The sequence below is a fragment of the Eschrichtius robustus genome, chromosome 14 (genome assembly GCF_028021215.1).
Source record: "Eschrichtius robustus isolate mEscRob2 chromosome 14, mEscRob2.pri, whole genome shotgun sequence".
Lineage (NCBI taxonomy): Eukaryota > Metazoa > Chordata > Mammalia > Artiodactyla > Eschrichtiidae > Eschrichtius > Eschrichtius robustus.
In genome coordinates this window covers 31,418,258-31,438,949 of record NC_090837.1, presented here as the reverse complement: position 1 = coordinate 31,438,949, position 20,692 = coordinate 31,418,258, and the positions used below count along the sequence as shown (strand labels likewise).

The window sequence follows — 20,692 nt, the reverse complement described above, 5'->3', positions numbered from 1 at the left end:
GAGTGACCTCTTTCCATTGAAGCAGAGGCCCAGACAACGGGCAGCAGCGTGTAACTGCCCTCGGGCGTGAGTCGGTGCCCAGCCTTGAGTTGTGTGTTTCTGACCACAGCAGTCGTAAAGGGCCATGACCGTGGGGCTTCCTGGCCGTTAATTATAGTTTTCCTAAAGCACATCAGAGGCTGGATTCCAGCCTGCTCATGACAGTGGATTCATCTCTCTCAGGTTCGTTGGAACCTGCCACTCGTCAAATTTGCTCTGCCCCCTCTGCCCCTTGAGTTGTCTTTTTTCTCTTCTGTCCTTTCCCTCTTTTGCTCATCTTCAGCGTGCATGCTTCTAGCTGTTGTGGATTGTGTTGTTCGTGTGCGACTCTGGTTCTCCAGGTGACCAGTGGGACAGGAACCCGCATTAGGGGGCAGGGTGGCTGTGTGGTCAGTGTCTCCTGTCCTCCTGGTAGCCTCTGAGCCTCTCATGGGGACTTTGAAACCACCCACCCGAGCACTGGGACTTTGTTTCATTCAACTGAACACATTGTCAGTAAAAGGACACTCTTGGGACTTCCCTGGTGGTCCAGCGTGCTTTCCCTACAAGGGGTGTGGGTTTGATCCCTGGCTGGGGAACTAAGATCCCACATGCCTCGTGGCAAGGCCAAAAAATTTCTTTTTAATTTTTAAAAAGGGAATAAAAGGATACTCTTGAATTTAATGTATATAAAAATATGACTTTTATATTAAACAAATGGGAAAACATAAAATAGTTGATTACTCCCCACAATTGCCTACTTCTAATTTATCTTATGGGTCTAGTCCTTCCTTGCTTCTTGAATGAAATCTAGATCTATAATTTCTATGGCCACTCTTGAATAATACATAGCCTTCTGTTCACTTTTAACTCCCCCAAATAGTCTCATTTCTGTAATTAAAATAATGATTCTTTTATAATGATCAAACTCACTCAAGGCCGTGATATGTCCCACCAGTGGGCCCATCTGACCAGTGGGTTGGCTTTCTTGTCTCTTGCTTTTGGGGCCATTTCAGCAGAATAAAGTGAATTTGGTTTGGGAAAGTGTTTGCTACTTTATTATTGGATGCATAAAAATTCACGATTATCATAACTTGGTAGGTGGTTCTTCTATTATTAAATGCATTATCTCTGTTAGTGCTTTTGCCTTGGATTCCAATGTGTCTGATGCTGCTCTCAGTATCACATTGTACCAATATTGCTACATCGGCTTTCTTTGCAGTATTGTTTGCTGGTATAATTTTTTTACTTTTTTGTTTTCAACTTTTCTGTGTCATGTTTTAAGCAGTTTAAGGCTGAGTGTGTGTGAGAGGTAATCCACGTTTATCTTAATAAGTGAGTTTGTTCCATTTAGAGTTATTGTGATTGCACTTAGAGTTGGACTTGTTCTGCTATGTTATTTACTTTTCCTGCCACCATGTTTTTTTTCTTCTTTTTTTAACCTTCCTGCATTCCATCAAAAATACTGGGCTTGTTTTTTTAATTCTCTCTCTGTTGGTTTAGAATTTATATCTCTGTTCTTTGCAAGTTTTAACATACTTAAAAGTGTATTTACCATTCTCCTGAAGGACACAAACTCCTTCTGACACTGTGACTTGCTGAAAATAATTTAGTGTCAAATCCCCGCTACCCCATTTTAAGCTTCCATTTTATTTTAATTGTAAGTACTTATGCTGATTCACCTTTTAGATCTAAATTTACCAACTTTGGTTACCACTTTTCTTTCCAGGTTCTGTTTCTTCTTGCTGGGATGCATTTAGTGTTATTTCAGTAAGCATAAGTAGGAGGTAATCTCTGCACAGAGGCCTTTGTCTATCTAAAAAATACTCTCAAATGGTAATTTAATTGGGTAGAGAATTTTAGGTTAACAGTTGTTTCCTCAGCACTTCTAAAGATACAATTCCATTATTTTTTGATATCTGTTGCCATTGTAGCAACTGTCAGCCTAATTGTTGTTCTTTGCTGGTAATCTGACTTTCCCTCTGGTTCCTTTTAAGTTTTTCTTGTTACCACTGCAGTTTCAGTTGCAGTGATTCATCTTGATGTGGATTTCTTTTTTTTTGTAACTTTTATTTTAGTTTTAATGAGATATAATTGACACGCAGCACTGTATAAGTTTAAGGTGTACAGCATAATGATTTGACTTACATAATTTTTTTTTTTACAAGAGAACAAGTCCACAGTTTTATCTACTTTTCAGTAAGTTTAAATCCTTGAAGGGTACAGCATCACACGGATTCTGTGTCCAGTGGCCTTAGCAGGAAGGTTGCTTCCAAATTTGGCACAAACCATGCCACTGTTTCCATGAGTGCAAGTTATCTTTCCCCAGATTACTCTGGTTTTAGGTTTTCCACCAGGAGTTACTGTGTTGTTCTTTGCTTTGTACATATAAGCACATCTCTTGCCTAGGTAGAATTCAGTTTCATCTCGAGCATATACACCTTCAGTTTTCAGGAGAACTGTGTGCTCCCTCTGGTTCCATACACCCTGCTTATAGTCAGCAAAAATGGCCTTGGACCACAGCCTTCCAGACATATTTGTCATTTTAGAAGTCCTGTTCCCAGCAGGCTGGAGCACCCATTCTCGGAGGTCAGGGGACCAGCACCGTCAGTCCCGTATCTCCTCCATCCTGTCTTCCCTGTTGCTGGAATCCATAGAAATCATTAGCTGGTGGAGCCTCGGAGCCACACCAGTGCCTCGTTGAGGCATATAGCCGAGCGTACCCCACTTATTTGCCCCCAAAGTTTCATATAGCATTAAATGATTATCACAGTAAGCTTAGTAAACACGCATCACCTCATATAAATACAAAATAAAAGAAATAAAAAAAATATTCTTTCTTCTGATGAGAACCCTGAGGATTTACTCAGAACAAATGTCCTATATGTGGATTTCTTCTTATTTATCCGCCTTGGGACTTGCAATGTGTTCTCATTTCTTATTGATTGTGGTGGCCCAGCCTGTCTAGCTCAGGGTATGTTTGCTGATGTCTGGGTCCAATTGCCCGGCAGTGTCTGGCAGGCATAGCTGATGACGCAGAGACTGGTTAGCAGAAGGTCTCAGTCGGAGCTTCTGGAAGTGAAGATCTGTGTCTCCGAAATACAGGCTCTCTGAGGCGGCCACCGTGTAAATCTTACTGGAGTGCATTGGTCTAAAAGAATAAATATATTTCACTTTTCTTATTTCACCTCTAATGCTCTTCATGAAATAACAGTTTTAGTCAATTTCATAGTCAACAGCATTTCCCTCCAAAAACGTTTTGCCTGGTCTCCCTTTCCCATACTGGAGGACTTTCCTTTCTGTCTGTAGCTATTCACTGGAGCCGCCACCGCCATTCGACTAAAAAGCTTAGGAACCCTCTGCTCTGAGCTTACTAGTGCAGTTTTTAAAAGATAATTTTATGCATTAACCATTTGCTATAGGGCAATATTGTCATTCTAGCTAAGTTACTCTATATACTAATAAGTCTTTGCATTTATGGGTCTTACAGATGTATTTTTGTCCCCAGTTTAAAGTAGGAAACTCAAAGATGAGTGAGTAGGCGATTTTGGTTTTCTCTTGCAAAGTTATTTTTTATAGGTGCTCTTTTATTTATTTATTTTTTAATTGAAGTATAGTTGATGTACAGTGTTGTGTTAGTTTCAGGTGTACAGCAGAATGATTCAGTTATATATATATATATATATATACATATATATATATATACACACACACATGTGTGTATGTATATATATTTATATTCTTTTTCAGATTCTTTCCCATTATAGGTTATTAAAAAATAATGCGTATAGTTCCCTGTGCTATACAGTAGGTCCTTGTTGGTTATCTATTTTTTTTTTTTTTTTTGTAGAGGAATAAACTCATGCTTGGTTTTTATTTTTTTAAGATGTTTGTTATTTACAGGATTTTTTAAACGACTAGCTAAACTGAATTGCAGAGCATGAATTCGATTGTTTTATAGCTACTTATTTATTTATTTATTTATTTTTGGCTGTGTTGGGTCTTTGGTTCGTGCGAGGGCTTTCTCTAGTTGCGGCAAGCGGGGGCCACTCTTCATCGCGGTGCGGGGACCGCTCTTCATCGCGGGGCGCGGGCCTTTCACTATCGCGGCCCCTCCCGTTGCGGGGCACAGGCTCCAGACGCGCAGGCTCAGCAGTTGTGGCTCACGGGCCCAGCTGCTCCGTGGCATGTGGGATCTTCCCAGACCAGGGCTCGAACTCGTGTCCCCTGCATTATTAGCAGGCAGATTCTCAACCACTGCGCCACCAGGGAAGCCCCTGTTATCTATTTTATATATAGTAGTGTGTATCAGTTAATCCCAACCTCCTAATTTATCCCTCCCAGTCCTTTCCCCTTTGGTAACCATGAGTTTGTTTTCTATGTCTGTGGGTCGATTTCTGTTTTGTATATATGTTCATTTGTATCTTGTTTTTTAGATTCCGCATATAAGCAATATCATATGATATTTGTCTTTGCCTGGCTTACTTCACTTAGTATGATAATGTCTAGGTCCATCCATGTTGCTGGAAATGGCATTATTTTAGTCTTTTTTATGACTGAGTAATATTCCATTGTATATGTATATTCAGCACATCTTTTTTTTTAATTCAAAAATCCGTCTACATTTATTTCACATCAATTTCAATGATCATTTGTGAAATCTATAAAATATCCTTTCTGCCTTTCCTTCTTTTTTTATGGAGGTAAAATTGGTATATAAGTTTCAGGTGTACAACATTATCATTCAACATCTATGTTCATTACAAAGTGATCATCCCCCAAAGTTTTTAGTAACTATCCATCACCACTTGACCCTCTTCATCCATTTCAACCACCCCCAGCTCCCTTCCCCTCTGGTAACCACCAATCTGTTCTCTGTGTCTATGAGTTCATTTCCATATCTCGAGTGTTGTAAATAACACTGCTGAGAACATTGAGGTGCATCTATCTTTTCAAATTAGTGTTCTTGTATTCTTCAGATGAATACCCAGAAGTGGAATAGCTGAATTGTGTGGTAGATCTATTCTTAACTTCTTGAGGAATCTCCATTACTGTTTTCCAAAGTGGCCACACCAATTTACATTCCCACCAACAGTGTGTGAGGGTACAGTTTTCTTCACATCTTCACCAACACCTGTTATTTCTTGTCTTTTTGAGAATAGGCATTCTAATAGGTATGAAGTGATATCTCACTATGGTTTTGCTTTGCATTTCCGTAATAATTAGTGACGTCGATCATCTTTCATGTGTCTATTGGGTCCTCTGCATATTTGAAAAATCAGGTTGTTTGGGGGTTTTGTTGTTAAGTTGTATGCGTTCTTTATATATTTTGAATATTAACCCCTTGATGGATATGTGATTTGCAAATATCTTCTCTCATTCAGTAGGCTGCCTTCTCATGTTTTAAAAAAATTATTTATTTATTTGGCTGCATCAGGTCTTAGTTGTGGCACATGGGCTCTTCATTGTGGTGTGCAGTCTTCTCTCTAGTTGTGGCAGGCAGGCTCCAGAGCGCGCGGCCTCAGTAGTTGCAGGGCAGGGGGCTTAGTTGCGCTGCAGCATGTGGGATCTTAGTTCCCCGACCAGGGATCAAACTCGAGTCCCCTGCATTGGAAGGCAGATTCTTTTTTTTTTTTTTTTTTTTAACATCTTTATTGGAGTATAATTGCTTTACAATGGTGTGTTAGTTTCTGCTTTATAACAAAGTGAATCAGTTATACATATACATATGTCCCCATATCTCTTCCCTCTTGCGTCTCCCTCCCTCCCACCCTCCCTATCCCACCCCTCTAGGTGGTCACAAACCACCGAGCTGATCTCCCTGTGCTATGCGGCTGCTTCCCACTAGCTATCTGTTTTACGTTTGGTAGTGTATATATGTCCACGCCACTCTCTCACTTTGTCACAGCTTACCCTTCCCCCTCCCCATATCCTCAAGTCCATTCTCTAGTAGGTCTGTGTCTTTATTCCTGTCTTACCCCTAGGTTCTTCATGACCTTTTTTTTTTTTTTCTTAGATTCCATATATATGTGTTAGCATACGGTATTTGTTTTTCTCTTTCTGACTTACTTCACTCTGTACGACAGACTCTAGGTCCATCCACCTCACTACAAATAACTCAATTTCGTTTCTTTTTATGGCTGAGTAATATTCCATTGTATATATGTGCCACATCTTCTTTATCCATTCATCTGTTGATGGCCACTTAGGTTGCTTCCATGTCCTGGCTATTGTAAATAGAGCTGCAATGAACATTTTGGTACATGACTCTTTTTGAATTATGGTTTTCTCAGGGTATATGCCCAGTAGTGGGATTGCTGGGTCGTATGGTAGTTCTATTTTTAGTTTTTTAAGGAACCTCCATACTGTTCTCCATAGTGGCTGCACCAATTTACATTCCCACCAACGGTGTAGGAGGGTTCCCTTTTCTCCATACCCTCTCCAGCATTTATTATCTGTAGACTTTTTGATGATGGGCATTCTGACCGGTGTGGGGTAGTACCTCATTGTAGTTTTGATTTGCATTTCTCTAATAAGTAGCAGTGTTGAGCATCTTTTCATGTACCTTTTGGCCATCTCTATGTCTTCTTTGGAGAAATGTCTGTTTAGGTCTTCTGCCCGCTTTTTGATTGGGTTGTTGGTTTTTTGATATTGAGCTGTATGAGCTGTTTTTATATTTTGGAGATTAATCCCTTGTTGGTCGCATCATTTGCAAATATTTTCTCCCATTCTGTAGGTTGTCTTTTTGTTTTCTTTATGGTTTCCTTTGCTGTGCAAAAGCTTTTAAGCTTAATTAGGTCCCATTTGTTTATTTCTGTTTTTATTTCCGCTACTCTAGGAGGCAGATCCAAAAAGATGTTGCTGTGATTTATGTCAAAAAGTGTTCTGTTTTCCTCTAGGAGTTGTATAGCCTCCAGTCTTACATTTAGGTCTTTAATCCATCTTGAGTTTATTTTGTGTATGGTGTTAGGGAGTGTTCTAATTTCGTTCTTTTACATACAGCTGTCCAGTTCTCCCAGCACTATAGGTACTCTTAATGCAAAGCCCCATGGGTTGATAGCATGATTTTTGAGGAGCTAGTCTTTAATATTTGGAGACAAGTTGGCCAGTAAACACAAATAATTAGAAAACTACCTTGGGAGATTTGGGAAATCTGGCGGACCATTTGCAGAGAATGAAGGCATGGTGTTTCGTTTGCTTTTGGAACGGGAACTAGAGCTGCCTCTTGTGAGCTTGCCCTGCAACACCCCGCCCCCGAACACATTCTGCCCAAGAGCTGCCTTTTCAAGTCAGGTTAGACTGACCTGGTCCGTGGGTGAGTAGAACACGGTGCTTTGAGAGTCGGAAGGGAAGCTCACCGAGTCCTTCTTGGCCAACTTCTACCCTGCCTGGCTCTTGCCGCTACAGCATATCCACAGACCAGGCTCCACGGAGCGAGACATCACAGAAGAAAACCTCAGCACCAGGTGCTGTGTTGGAGGGAGGGTCCAGTTAACTCGTGGAAGACACCGCAGAAGCCTGGAACTGGTGGGTTTCAGTGCTATGTCCTGCGCATCTGAGAAAACATCCCTGAAATGTGGGAGCTAAGGGGTGGGGGCAACTGTAAGGGGAGGCAGAGGGCTGCTGCCGGGAGGCAGGCTCCCCGGCAGGACTGGGGTGTGTGCACAGTAGGGGAGAGGCAGTGACGGAGGGCTGCCTGCCAGGAGCATGAACGTGCCTTCCTGTAGAAATCCCTCTGCGTATCTGTGGTGTCTATAAGAGATCCTGTGCTGCCTGGGATGTTTCTTCCCTTGTTATTAAGGACACATGTTCCAGAGATGCACGCCAGCATCTGTCAGAGAGGTCAGAGTAATTCAAGAACGGGCGAGAGCATTATTTATCTTGGTGAAGTCTGGTCAGGGAGGGCTGTGTGCACGTGGATGTGCTGGACGGAGGGTCGCCCCCGACGGCTGTGATTGTAAAGAGGAGGGGGGAGTAACGTAGCTTGTCTCTGGCTTATGAAAACAACCATCTCCTTGGAAAACAACTGAGCGTCTCCCGGAGCCTGTTCTGCTGAGCGAGTTTGGAGGCGAATGTGTCCTAGTAATTGGTTAGTAAAGAAATAGTTGTATGTTGCTCTTTCACTCACTCACCTCCATCTGGCTTGTTTCTTCCACTAACCAAAGTCCAGTCTTTAGAGCTCTCTTACTGCGTTCAGGGAAGCAGAAACCTGCTCAAGTATGAGAAATCCTTAACAAATAAGATAATGGCCATTTCGAGATAGTGCTTCATGCTTGGGGTTTATTTGCACCTTTCAGCCCTTGTGCGGGGAACTGTTTCATCACCCCCATGGGACAGATGCCCCCGAGCCCAAGGAGATGAAGGCGTGTAACCTAAGACAGTTCCTTGTGAGAGCCTTGTGGCTGCAGAGAGTGAGCTTGCTCAGGGCAGGGACCGTGGCTGTCATTGTGTCCTGAGTGCCAAGGTGGTGCCTGGGCCAGAAGTTGCTCTGATATTTGGTCAGTGAAGTTAAAAATGGGGCATCAGAGCAGGTCTCTGCCTCTTAGGTCTTCACCCCCCAGAAGCAGTGTTCTCTCCACGAAGCAGTCCCAGACCATCTCCTCTTTTGCAGAGGACAGTGTTGGGACGCAGAACAGTTAAGCAACGTGACCAGGGTTTTCTCAAGTGCCAACTGAGTGGTCTTCTCACCGCACGCCTCATGCGGGAGGATACTTGCTTTGGGCGAACATTTCGAAGTGGGATGAGTGGAAGGTTGGAGGGTCGTGGGATTTTTGTTGTGAAACCTCGGTCAGGTCTGCAAAAATGATATGGGTGCTGATGGCAAACAGCACAACCGAGAAAAGACTGCGGGATGGGAAACGTCAGTGGAATAACAGCTGAATAGAAAACTGCAGGAGACAAGAGGAGAAGGCCTGATGCACCCACCGCCCGGGAAGGGCGTGAGGGAAGTAAGCAAACAAATGGTTTACTCTCGACCCACGCGGTAGGAACTCGCACATCAGTTAGCGGGTGCCGTAAATTGCGATGCGCTTGCTGCCGGGAGTTCATTTCTCTGTGCTCATCACATCAGGTTAATGGAGAGTTAAGTGGCTCTTGCAACAGGCTGGCTGGAGGAGCTGGGAGCTGGGTCCTGTGTCCCGGGGCCTGGCCGTGCTCTTCAGGGGAGGCTCCCTCACCCCTGCTCCGAGCTGCTTCCATTGCTGCCTGTCTGGCTCCTCCCGGGGGGGCTGCAGCAGAAGTAAGTCACTCGCTGGCTAAAATGAAGGTTTTTCAGGACTCTGTTCCTTTCTGGAGGCTCTAGGAGAGGATCCATTTCCTTGCCCTTTCCAGCCCCCAGGCACATCCTCATTTCTGGGCTCAAACCCTCTTCCTCCATCTTCAGGTCCAGCAATGGCAGGAATCTCTCTCCTGCTTCCATTTCCAAGGACCCTGATGACATGGAGCCCACTGGGATAACTCAGGAGAGTCTCCCTATTTCAAGGTCAGCTGATTAGCAACTGTAATTACCCTTTGGCATGTGGCATCATGCAGTCGCAGGTTCCATGGATTAAGGAAGCGGGCCTTTGGGGGAGGAGGGAATTGTTCTGCCTACGGCAGCAGGCAAACAAGTTTAGAGCTGGTGAGGCTAGAGCTCATTTATTCCTTCCTGCAATTGCATAGTTGGGAAATTGAGGGCTGGGGCATAACATTTATTATACATCACTGGGTATTAAATGCTTCCAATGCTTGTCTAATCTTCACGACCACCCTTTGAAGTGGGCATTTTTATGTTCCCACTTTAATGATAAGAAAACCGAGGCTCACGGCTGACAAGCCTGCCCTCTGTCAGCCTGCCGTGTGTCACAGCCGGTAAGTGGCAGAGCTGAGAATCTCACACCTCCAGGTGTCAGAGGGCCCAGCCCATCCATACCCTTCCTACCACATACCACATGCTGGGTGGGTGTAGTTCCCTAACAGATCTCCGGTTTCCTGCCTGGTGTTCTTTTTCCGTTATACCATTCTGCCAGCTCACATTTTCCTCCAGTGATGGAGCAATAATACATTTTCCAGAATGTATTATTCCTTCCTTTTTCAAGGAAGATTGCACTATCATTGGTATTTTCAAGCCTTTTTTTTTTTTTTTTTAAATAAATTTATTTATTTATTTATTTATTTATTTTTGGCTGCATTGGGTCTTTGCTGTGCACGGGCTTTCTCTAGTTGTGGCGAGCGGGGGCTACTCTTCGTTGTGGTGCGTGGGCTTCTCATCGCGGTGGCTTCTCTTGTTGCGGGGCACCGGCTCTAGAACGCAGGCTCAGTAGTTGTGGCCCATGGGCTTAATTGCTCCACGGCATGTGGGATCTTCCCGGACCAGGGCTCAAACCCGTGTCTCCTGCCGTGGCAGGCGGATTCTTAACCACTGCGCCACCAGGGAAGCCCTTTTCAAGCCTTTTAAACTTTTGTAATTCCTGTTTGCCGTCTCTAAGGGGCACCATGTTTTTCTCATCCCCTCGGAGCATGATTTTTTCTTGTATTGATAAATTGCCCAGTTCAAACACATCAGAAGATTTACGTGGAAATTCTAAGATGAAAACTTCACCTGGTCCCCATTCTTCTCCCTACCTCCTGCTGTTTCTTGGGACTGAATCCTGTATTTCTTTTATTGTCTTTGGCACATTCCTTTTGTCTGTTTTGTTTTTTCTTTAACAAGCTTGGATACTTTTAAAAAGAATTGAACGCCGATGTGTGTATGACCCATTTGAACCCTGGTGTAATATCTGTCAGGTTCTGTGAAAAGCTACAGCAGCCCCTTTGTCAAAGACCAGGGCCCTCACATATTGTTTTCTGTTCCTTTTAATCTTTGTAAGGCTCTGGGCTGGGCTGCACTGAAAATCTGAAGAGTCCCTCATTCCCCAACCCAGCCTCATAGGTTCCCTTGTTCTGACACCTGTGCAGGGCCCAGAACAGGGCAGCCAACCCCACAGAAGTTGTCCAGCTATGGTCTTCAGTCTCCACTAATCCCATGATCCACAAGGGGATAAGAGCGGGGGAGAGGTCTGGGCTGCTCACAAAGGATCAGAGGGACAAAGTCACCTCCGAATATGTGAGAGGGTTTGAGATTTGGAGCGTCTCAGTCGTAAACTAAACTCATTATCTTTTGCAAATGCTATTTTTAAAAAACATTACAAACTATATTATACAAAAAAATAATATATTTAAAATATGTATACATATATGTATATATACATGCATATATATTACATATAATATATATAAAATTTAAAGAAGAAAGTAAAAAGAATACTCATCTTAGGCAGTAGAATGTTACCAGTTTGTTTGACAATCCATGTAAGATAATCTGTCACCCTCAGGTCAACATCATCTTGAATTCTATTTTTTTCCTTGCTTTTCTTTATAGTTTGCCAACTGTTTGTATCCCAAAGAAGTATATTGTTTATTTCTTCTAATTTTTTTTTTAATTTTATTTATTATTTATTTATTATGTTTATTTTTGGCTGTGTTGGGTCTTCGTTTCTGTGTGAGGGCTTTCTCCAGTTGCGGTGAGTGGGGGCCACTCTTCATCGCGGTGCGCGGGCCTGTCACTATCGCGGCCTCTCTTGTTGCGGAGCAGAGGCTCCAGACGCTCCGGCTCGGTAGTTGTGGCTCACGGGCCCAGTTGCTCCGTGGCATGTGGGATCTTCCCAGACCAGGGCTCGAACCCGTGTCCCCTGCATTGGCAGGCAGATTCTCAACCACTGCGCCACCAGGGAAGCCCCTCTTCTAATTTTTATTTTATATTGGAGTATAGTTGATTAACAATGTTGTATTAGTTTCAGGTGTACAGCAAAGTGATTCAGTTATACATACACATGTATCTATTCTTTTTCAAATTCTTTTCCCATTTAGGTTACTACAGAATATTGAGCAGAGTTCCCTGTGCTATACAGTAGGTCCTTCTTGGTTATCTATTTGAAATATAGCAGTGTGTATATGTCAATCCCAAACTCCCAATTTATCCCTCCACCCAACCTTTCCCCTTTGGTAACCATAAGTTTGTTTTCTAACTCTGTGAGTCTATTTCTGTTTTGTAACTAAGTTCATTTGTATCATTTTTTAAGATTCTGCATATAAGCGATATCATATGATATTTGTCTTTCTCTGTTTGACTTACTTCACTTAGTATGATAATCTCTAGGTCCTTCTATGTTGCTGCAAATGGCATTATTTTATTCTTGTTATGGCTGAGTAGTATCCCATTGTATATATGTACCACATCTTTATCCATTCCTCTGTTGATGGAGATTTAAGTTGCTTCCATGTCTTGGCTACTGTAATAAATAGTGGTGCAATGAACACTGGGGTGCACGTATCTTTTTGAATTATGGTTTTCTCCAGATATATGCCTAGGAGTGGGATTGCTGGATCATATTGTAGTCCTATTTTTAGTTTTTTAACGAACCTCTCTACTGTTTTCCATAGTGGCTGTATCAATTTACATTCCCACCAACAGTGTAGGAGGGTTCCCTTTTCTCCACACCCTCTCCAGCATTTATTGTTTGTAGGCTTTTTGATGGCCATTCTGACTGGTGTGAGGTGATATCTCATTGTAGTTTTGATTTGCATTTCTCTAATAATTAGCAATATTGAGCATCATGTTGCAATGTTGGCATTTTCACGTGCCTCTTGGCCATCTGTATGTCTTTGGAGAAATGTCTATTTAGGTCTTCTGCCCATTTTTTGATTGGGTTTTCTTTTGATGTTGAGCTGCATGAGCTGTTCGTAAATTTTGGAGACTAATCCCTTGTCAGTCACGTCGTTTGCAAACATGTTCTCCCATTCTGAGTGTTGTCTTTTCGTTTTGTTCATGGTTTTCTTTGTTGTGCAAAAGCTTTTAAGTTTAATTAGGTCCCATCTGTTTATTTTTGTTTTTATTTCCATAACTCTAGGAGACAGATCAAAAAATATTTTGCTGCAATTTATGTCAGAGTGTTCTTTCTATGTTTTCCTCTAAGAGTTTTATAGTATCAGGTCTTACATTTAGGTCTTTAATACATTTTGAGTTTATTTTTGCGTATAGTGTTAAAGAATGTTCTAATTTCATTCTTTTACATGCAGCTGTCCAGTTCTCCCAGCACCATTTATTGAAGAGACTGTCTTTTCTCCATTGTCTAGCCTTGCCTCCTTTGTCATAGATTAATTGACCATAGGTGTATGGGTTTATTTCTGGGCTTTCTATCCTGTTCCATTGATCTGTATTTCTGTTTTTGTGCCAGTACCATAGTGTTTTGATGACTGTAGCTTTGTAGTATAGTCTGAAGTCTGGGAGCCTGATTCCTCCAGCTCCATTTTTAAAGATTGCTTTGGCTACTTGGGGTCTTTTGTGTCTCCATACAAATTAAAAATTTTTTTGTTCTAGTTCTGTGAAAAATGCCATTGGTAATTTGGTAGGTATTGCACTGAATCTGTAGAGTGCCTTGGGTGGTATAGTCATTTTGACAATATTGATTCTTCCAATCCAAGAACATGGTATATCTTTCCATCTGTTTGTGTCATCTTTGATTTCTTTCATCACTTATAGTTTTCAGAGTACAGGCCTTTGCCTCCTTAGGTAGGTTTATTCCTAGGTATTTTATTCTTTTTGATGCAATGGTAAATGGGAGTGTTTCTTTAATTTCTCTTTCTGATCTTTCACTGTTAGTGTATAGGAATGCAAGAGATTGCTGTGTATTAATTTTGTACCCTGAAACTTTACCATTCACTGACGAGCTCTAGCAGTTTTTTGGTAGCATCTTTAGGATTGTCTATGTATAGTATCATGTCATCTGCAAACAGTGACAGTTTTACTTCTTTTCCAATTTGGATTCCTTTTATTTCTTTTTCTTCTTTGATTGTCATGGCTAGGACCTCCAAAAGTACGTTTAATAAAAGTGGTGAGAGTGGACATCCTTGTCTTGTTCCTGATCTTAGAGGAAATGCTTTCAGCTTTTCACCATTGAGTATGATGTTAGCTGTGGGTATGTCATGTATGTTGAGGTATGTTCCCTCTATGCCCACTTTCTGGAGAGTTATGATCATAAATGGGTGTTGAATTTTTTCAAAAGCCTTTTCTGCATCTACTGAGTTGATCATATGATTTTTATTCTTCAGTTTGTTGATGTGGTGTATCTCACGGATTGATTTGCGGATATTGAAAAATCCGTGCATCCCTGGGATAAATCCCACTTGATCATGGTATATGATCCTTTTAATGTGCTGCTGGATTCAATTTGCTAGTATTATGTTGAGGATTTTTGCGTCTATGTTCATCAGTGATATTGGCCTGTAATTTTCCTTTTTTGGTGTATCTTTGTCTGGTTTTGGTATCAGGGTGATGGTGGCCTCATAGAATGAGTTTGTGAGTGTTCCTTCTTCTGCAGTTTTTTGGAATAGTTTCAGAAGGATAGGTGTTAACTCTTCTCTAAATGTTTGGTAGAATTTGCCTGTGAAGCCATCTGGTCCTGGACTTCTGTTGGTTGGGGGTTTTTTTTTTTTTTTTCTTTTCTTTTTACCCTTTTGGGAAATTTGATATTCTAAACTGGGTAACTCCAAATTTTAAAATGCCAGCTTTTTCATAAATTTTTGTACAATTCCATTTGCAGTTACATATAAACTTAGATGTTAGTGATATTTTTAAAAATAAAAGGGAAGGCTTTTGCCAACTTTTAAAAAAATGTTTATTATTTATTTTCTTATTAGTCATCCATTTAATACACATCAGTGTATATATGTCAATCCCAATCTCCCAATTCATCCCCCCACCCCCCCCACCACTTTCCCCTTGGTGTCCATACGTTTGTTCTCTACATCTGTGTCTCAATTTCTGCTCTGCAAACCGGTTCATCTGTACCATTTTCTAGGTTCCACATATATGCGTTAATATACAATATTTGTTTTTCTCTTTCTGACTTACTTCACTCTGGTTGGGAGTCTTTTAATCACAATTTCAGTTTCATTACTTGTGATTGGTCTGTTCATATTTTCTATTTCTTCCTGGTTCAGTCTTGGGAGATTGTACCTTTCTAAGAATTTTTTCATTTCTTCTAGGTTGTCTATTTTATTGGCATATAGCTACTTGCAGTAGTCTCTTATGATCCTTTGTGTTTCTGTAGTGTCTGTTATAACTTCTCCTTGTTCATTTCTAATTTTATTGAATTGAGCCCTCTCCCTTTTTTTTGTTGATGAGTCTGGCTAAAGGTTTATCAATTTTGTTTATCTTTTCAAAGAACTGGCTTTTAGTTTCATTGATCTTTTCTATTTTCTCTGTCTCTATTTCATTTATTTCTGCTCTGATCTCTATGATTTCTTTCCTTCTACTAACTTTGGGTTTGGTTTGTTCTTCTTTCTCTAGTTGCTTTAGGTGTAAGGTTAGGTTGTTGATTTGAGGTTTTTCGTGTTTTCTGTGACATATTATATCACTGGATGGTACAGTTTTGATATTCATCCATGCTGATGCAGGTAGCTGTAGTTTATTCATTGTCACTGCTCTTTGTTACGGGCACTGTCTGGATTTCCCTTCTTGTCTTTTGGGTTGTTTGGTTGCTTCTCGTTATTATAAAACCGTGTTTCTGGTTATTACATAACCATGTCATAAAAACATGCCTCGCCATCTCCCGGTTCCTGTGTGTCATAACTTCTCCAATGTATATTCCTAAGAGGAGGTGTGCTGGGCTATAGGATGTGTATGTGTTCAATTTATGTTATTTTTATTATTTAAAAATTGTGGCAAAATATACATAACATAACATTTACCATTTTGACCATTTTTTGGTGTACAGTTTAGTGACATTAAGTTCATTCACATTATTGTGCTACCATCACCAACATCCATCTCCAGAGCATTTTTTCATCTTATAAAACTGAAACTCTGTACCCATTAAACACTAATTTCCTATTCTCCCTCCTTCCAAGCCCTTAGCAGCCACCATTCTACTTTCTGTATCTATGAATTTGGCTACTCTAGGTACCTCATATAAGTGGAATCATGCAATATTTGTCCTTTTATGACTGGCTTATTTTTCTTAGCATGATGTCCCTGAGGTTCATGCATGTTATAACACGTGTCGGAATTTCCTTCCTTGTTAAAGCTAAATAATATTCTGTTGTGTGTATTGACCACATTTTGTTTACCCATTAATCTGTCAGACACTTGGGTTGCTTTCACCTCTTTGCTCTTGTGAACAATATTGCTATGAACATGGGTGTACAAATATCTCTTCAAGTCCTACTTTCAATTCTTTTGGGGTACATACCCAGAAGTGGAATTGCTGGATCAGATGGTAATTCTATTTTTAACATTTTGAGGGACCTCTGTTCTTTTCCACGATGGCTGAACTCTTTTACATTCCATCAGCTATGCACAAGGAGTTCCAGTTTATCCACATCCTCACCAACACTTGTTATTTTCTAATTTTTTCATAGCCTCCGTCCTAATGGGTGTTAAAAGGTATCTCATGGTGGTTTTGGCCTGCGTTTCCGTAATGACTAGTGATGCTGAGCATCTTTTCATGTGCCTGTTAGCCATCTGTGTCTCTTCTTTGGACGAATGTCTGTTTAAGTCCTTTGCATATGTTCCATTTTACTAAGAAATGCCAAATGGTTTATCAAAGTGGTTGTAACAGCTTATACCTAACCAGCAATTTATGAAAATTTCATTATGCATATCTGTGCCAACTCTTGTATGGTCAGACTTTTTGCCATCTGCTGAATGAAATGATATATCCTTATGGTTTTAGCTTGCAGATGCTATAAATTGTCATCTTCTGGTTTGTGATGTATCGTTCTCATTTTTTTTGGTAATATCTTTTGGTGAACAGCAGTTTAAATTTTAATGTGGTTAAATTGATCAGTCTTTTCCTTTATGGCACATGCTCCCAGGTCATGAACATATTTTCCTATAATTTTTTATAGGTTTGCCAACTTTCACAATTAGGCTCTTCACCCAAATAGGATTTAGCTGTGAGGTAGGGTGTGAGTGGAGCTTTTCTCATTTCCCCAGGTGGATGACCCGTTGAATTGTTTCTTAGAGCAGTCTGCCCATTATCAGGGACCTTTTGCAAACTGTACACCCCCTTCCCCCTATTCTGACAAGTGAATCCTGAAGTGTGTGGGTGTATTTGTGAAAAAACACCCAGTGGACTCTGACCTCTGCTCTTGCCTGGGAACCGATGCCACGAGGGGGAATATCTCACCTGTTGACGGGCTGCTGGAGCGTATTAGTAGAGTGGTCTGTTAGTCAACGTGTTTTCAGCTCTGTTCAGAGCTAACCGACTGCCCTCTCAGGGTTGGACCTGGAACCTTGTCTTGTATTATATACTTTTACATGTCTGTGTTCTGAAGAAATGAAGAGGGTTGATTGGCAAGTTTATCACAGGTAACAGGAGGCAGATGTAAGGATGCAGCATGCTGTGCGTAGCCAAAGGGGTGATGGCACTGGTCTTCCCACCTGGCAGATGTTTTCTTGACCTGTCCCCCAACGTCCTCCCTGGAGATGATGTTTCCTAGGAGGCCAGTGTTTTCTTTTTTAATCGGGGTCGTTCCTGCCTCCCTCCCTAGGCAGGTGGTCATGAGGACTTGGGGGGCATGTCTGGGTTGCCTAGGGGATACAGCCATGGCTGTCACTGCTGTTACTGGCATTGTTATTTTGGGCCAGGTTGAGGGGCATGATGGGGTGCGTCCCATGCAATTCCAATCCACAAAACCCTGAAGATGCTAAAGCGGGTGCTCCCCCACGTGATTCTTTGTCCTCTTTGGAGTAAAATAAGGTTGGGGGTAAATCGGTGGTCTTCCTTCTCGTAAGGAAGTCTCTCTCCCAAGGTGCTTTTAGGAGCTGCAGACCCTGCTGGCACCTCCCCGCCGCTACACTTGCTCACCATCGCCCCACCCCTGGAGAGCTGAGTCCTCACTGTGGCCGAGCCCAGAGCTCCTGGAGCGATGGATGTGGGTTATTGATGCGGGATGATTAAACAGATAATTATCTCATGATATCTGGTTGTAATGAACAAATACCTGAGGATTGGGTGTGCCTACAATGGGATTTTTTTTTTTTTAACTGGACTGATCTCTCTGGGCTTCCCATGCGAAAACTCTGTCCTTAAGAGACTTAAAACGCCGAGTTCACTGTAAATGCAAAAAAGGGGAGTGTTCTGTTCTCAGAGAAAGCAGACAGCAGCTGAATGGACAGGGAGCCAGTTGCAGGTTTAGCTTGGGAATCTGGCTAAACTTGCAGGTTCGCTTCTCTCCACTGATAATCACAGCGGTCATTCTTCCCGAGTGTCCTGCAATGGCCTGGTTCTTCCCAGTGGAAATCTGAGAGGATGCTCAGCTTTCTGGAGTGACTACGTCCACAGCTTTAGACCTTCCCTGGCGGGTCCCCAGGTGCTGCCAGTCCACACGGGTACCGGGGACCCCTGGGCTGCCATCACAAAGTGCCACAAACTGGGTGTTGGCTTAAAAACCAGAAGTTTATTCTCTCCCAGTTGTGGACTCTAGAATCAAGGTGTCACAGGGCCACGCCATCTCTGCAGGCTCTGGGTGGGGGTCGGGGGGGGTCTGTCCAGGCCTCTCTGCCCTTCTGCTGCTCTCGGGCTCCCTGGCTTCAGCTGCCTAACTGCCGTCTCTGTCTCCTTCCTCACAAAGACATCTTCCCCTATGCGTCTGCGCCCCACAAGCTGTTCTCTTTCTCTGCCTCCCTCCCTCTCTCTCTCTGACTCTGCTCCTCTAACGAGGACACCAGTCACGCTGGATTAGGACCCATCCTCCTCCAGGTGACCGCATCTTACCTCAGTGACATCTGCAAAGACCCCGTTTCCAATTAAGGGTACATGCGCAGGTACGGGGGTTAGGATTGACCAGATCTATTTATTTATTTATTTATTTTGGTTGCACCAGGTCTTAGCTGCGGAAGGTGGGCTCCTTAGTTGTGGCATGTGGGATCTAGTTCCCTGACCAGGGATTGAACCCGGGCCCCCTGCATTGGGGGCACAGAGTCTTAACCACTGTGCCACCAGGGAAGTCCCATTGAGCAGATCTTTCTGGGGGACACAGTTCACCCCACAGCACTGGACGCCCAGAGATGGAGAGAAAGCCCCCGGAAACTCTCGTAGGAATGTGACATACACACGCAGTGGGCTTGCGTGTTCCGTTTCTTCTCTTGGTAATTCATTTTATTGTACTTCTCTTAAACTGGAGGGTTCGCCTGAGCGGGGCTGCCTGGCCCCGTCCTCACCGCCTCCCCTCAAGTCCCCCACGCTGGGGTCCCCCGAGAGAGGCCTCCTCCGGGGGTCAGGACAGCTGGCTGGACGTCACCCCACCTCCCCTTCCTCACTTCCGTGTCGTGGTGGGTCCACTAGTCCTCGGTTCCCAAAGCCAAACCCTCAGAACCGCCCTTAGCCGCCATCTCTGTGGGCCCCGCGGGGTCTCCTGGTCCTGCCCCTTTGGTTCCGGCCTCTACTGCAGGGGTCCCATCCCCCCCCTCGGCCCCGCCCTCCAACCAGTTCTGCACAGTCTCTCCCGGGCCCAGCAATCACTGGGGACTGGCTTTCCGGTGGATGAAGTAAACTCCTTAGCCGGGCATCAGGAAGCCCTTTCCACCCTAGTCTTCCACCCCATCCCCTGGAGCCCTGGTGACCGCCCAGGCCACGTGCCATACACCTGCTCCTGCCTCCAGGCTGCAGCCCCCTGGTCGGCTGCCCCTGCAGGGCCCTCTCCCCTCCAGTCCCTGGTGCTGAGGCTCCCAGATCCCTGAAGAACCCTCTGAAAGTGAGTGCTCCCCCCCTGGGAGCTCCAGCATGCATCACACACTGCCCTGTTTTGTTCTTATTTGGGTGTGCATCTGGACATCTCTGCTGGACCCTAAGCTCCTTGAAGGTCAGGCACTGTCTTAGGCGTTTGTATCCCCATCACAGTGGAGTTTTATTTAACATATAGTCAAACTCAAATGACTATTTGCTGAATGAATGAATATCTGTGCAAACTAAAGCTGAGCAGCTGAGACCACTCTGGTGAAGGTGAGGGCCCCTGGCACGTGCATCCCCACGCAGGCAGATGGAGCCCCTCTCCCTCCCCCGCTGAGAATGCAGGGCCATCATGCATCACCACTACATTAGCTGTTGGCTCCAACACACTAAGTTGATAAAAATAATTTTTTTTTTTTAACTATAAACATTTCTACCTAAGTCCCTTAAAACTCCCCATGGTTTCTGCTTTTTATTGACAGTGAAATGTTTTATGACTTTGGTACAATACATATAATGAGCAAGGTAAACTCCCACTTGGAGAAAACACTAAACAAAAATTTTGACAAGCTTAAAGAAACCAAATATTTATAACCAAGAGAAAGAAAACGAAAATAGTTGATGGCAACTTATTTAATAACTGAGGATGAATGAAAATTCAGAGCTACAGAAAAATATCACTGACTCACGTTTTCAGATGCTAGGGTGTGAGATATATACCATATATAAGATATATAAAATATGTGTAACATATGTATTTCTGTTGGAACTATGGAAATTGATGGATTAGAACAGATTCTTCAGAATTTCTTTTATGTTAGTTCAGGGTCAGCCACTTCTGTGCTTTGGGGTGGAATCACTGGACCGAGGGTGAGATGTTGGTGAGGGAACTACTTGGTTTGTAAACTGGGACGGACACCAGA

General features: G+C 42.9%; 1 protein-coding gene and 1 pseudogene across 2 annotated transcripts in view; one reads left to right on the top strand and one right to left on the bottom strand.

Annotated features, from left to right (window-relative positions):
* MTCL1 (microtubule crosslinking factor 1) overlaps positions 1-20,692 on the top strand; it is a 125,646-nt gene that overhangs the window by 31,124 nt on the left and 73,830 nt on the right. The window lies entirely within an intron of this gene.
* LOC137776760 (large ribosomal subunit protein eL33 pseudogene) lies at positions 2,209-2,683 on the bottom strand (annotated as a pseudogene).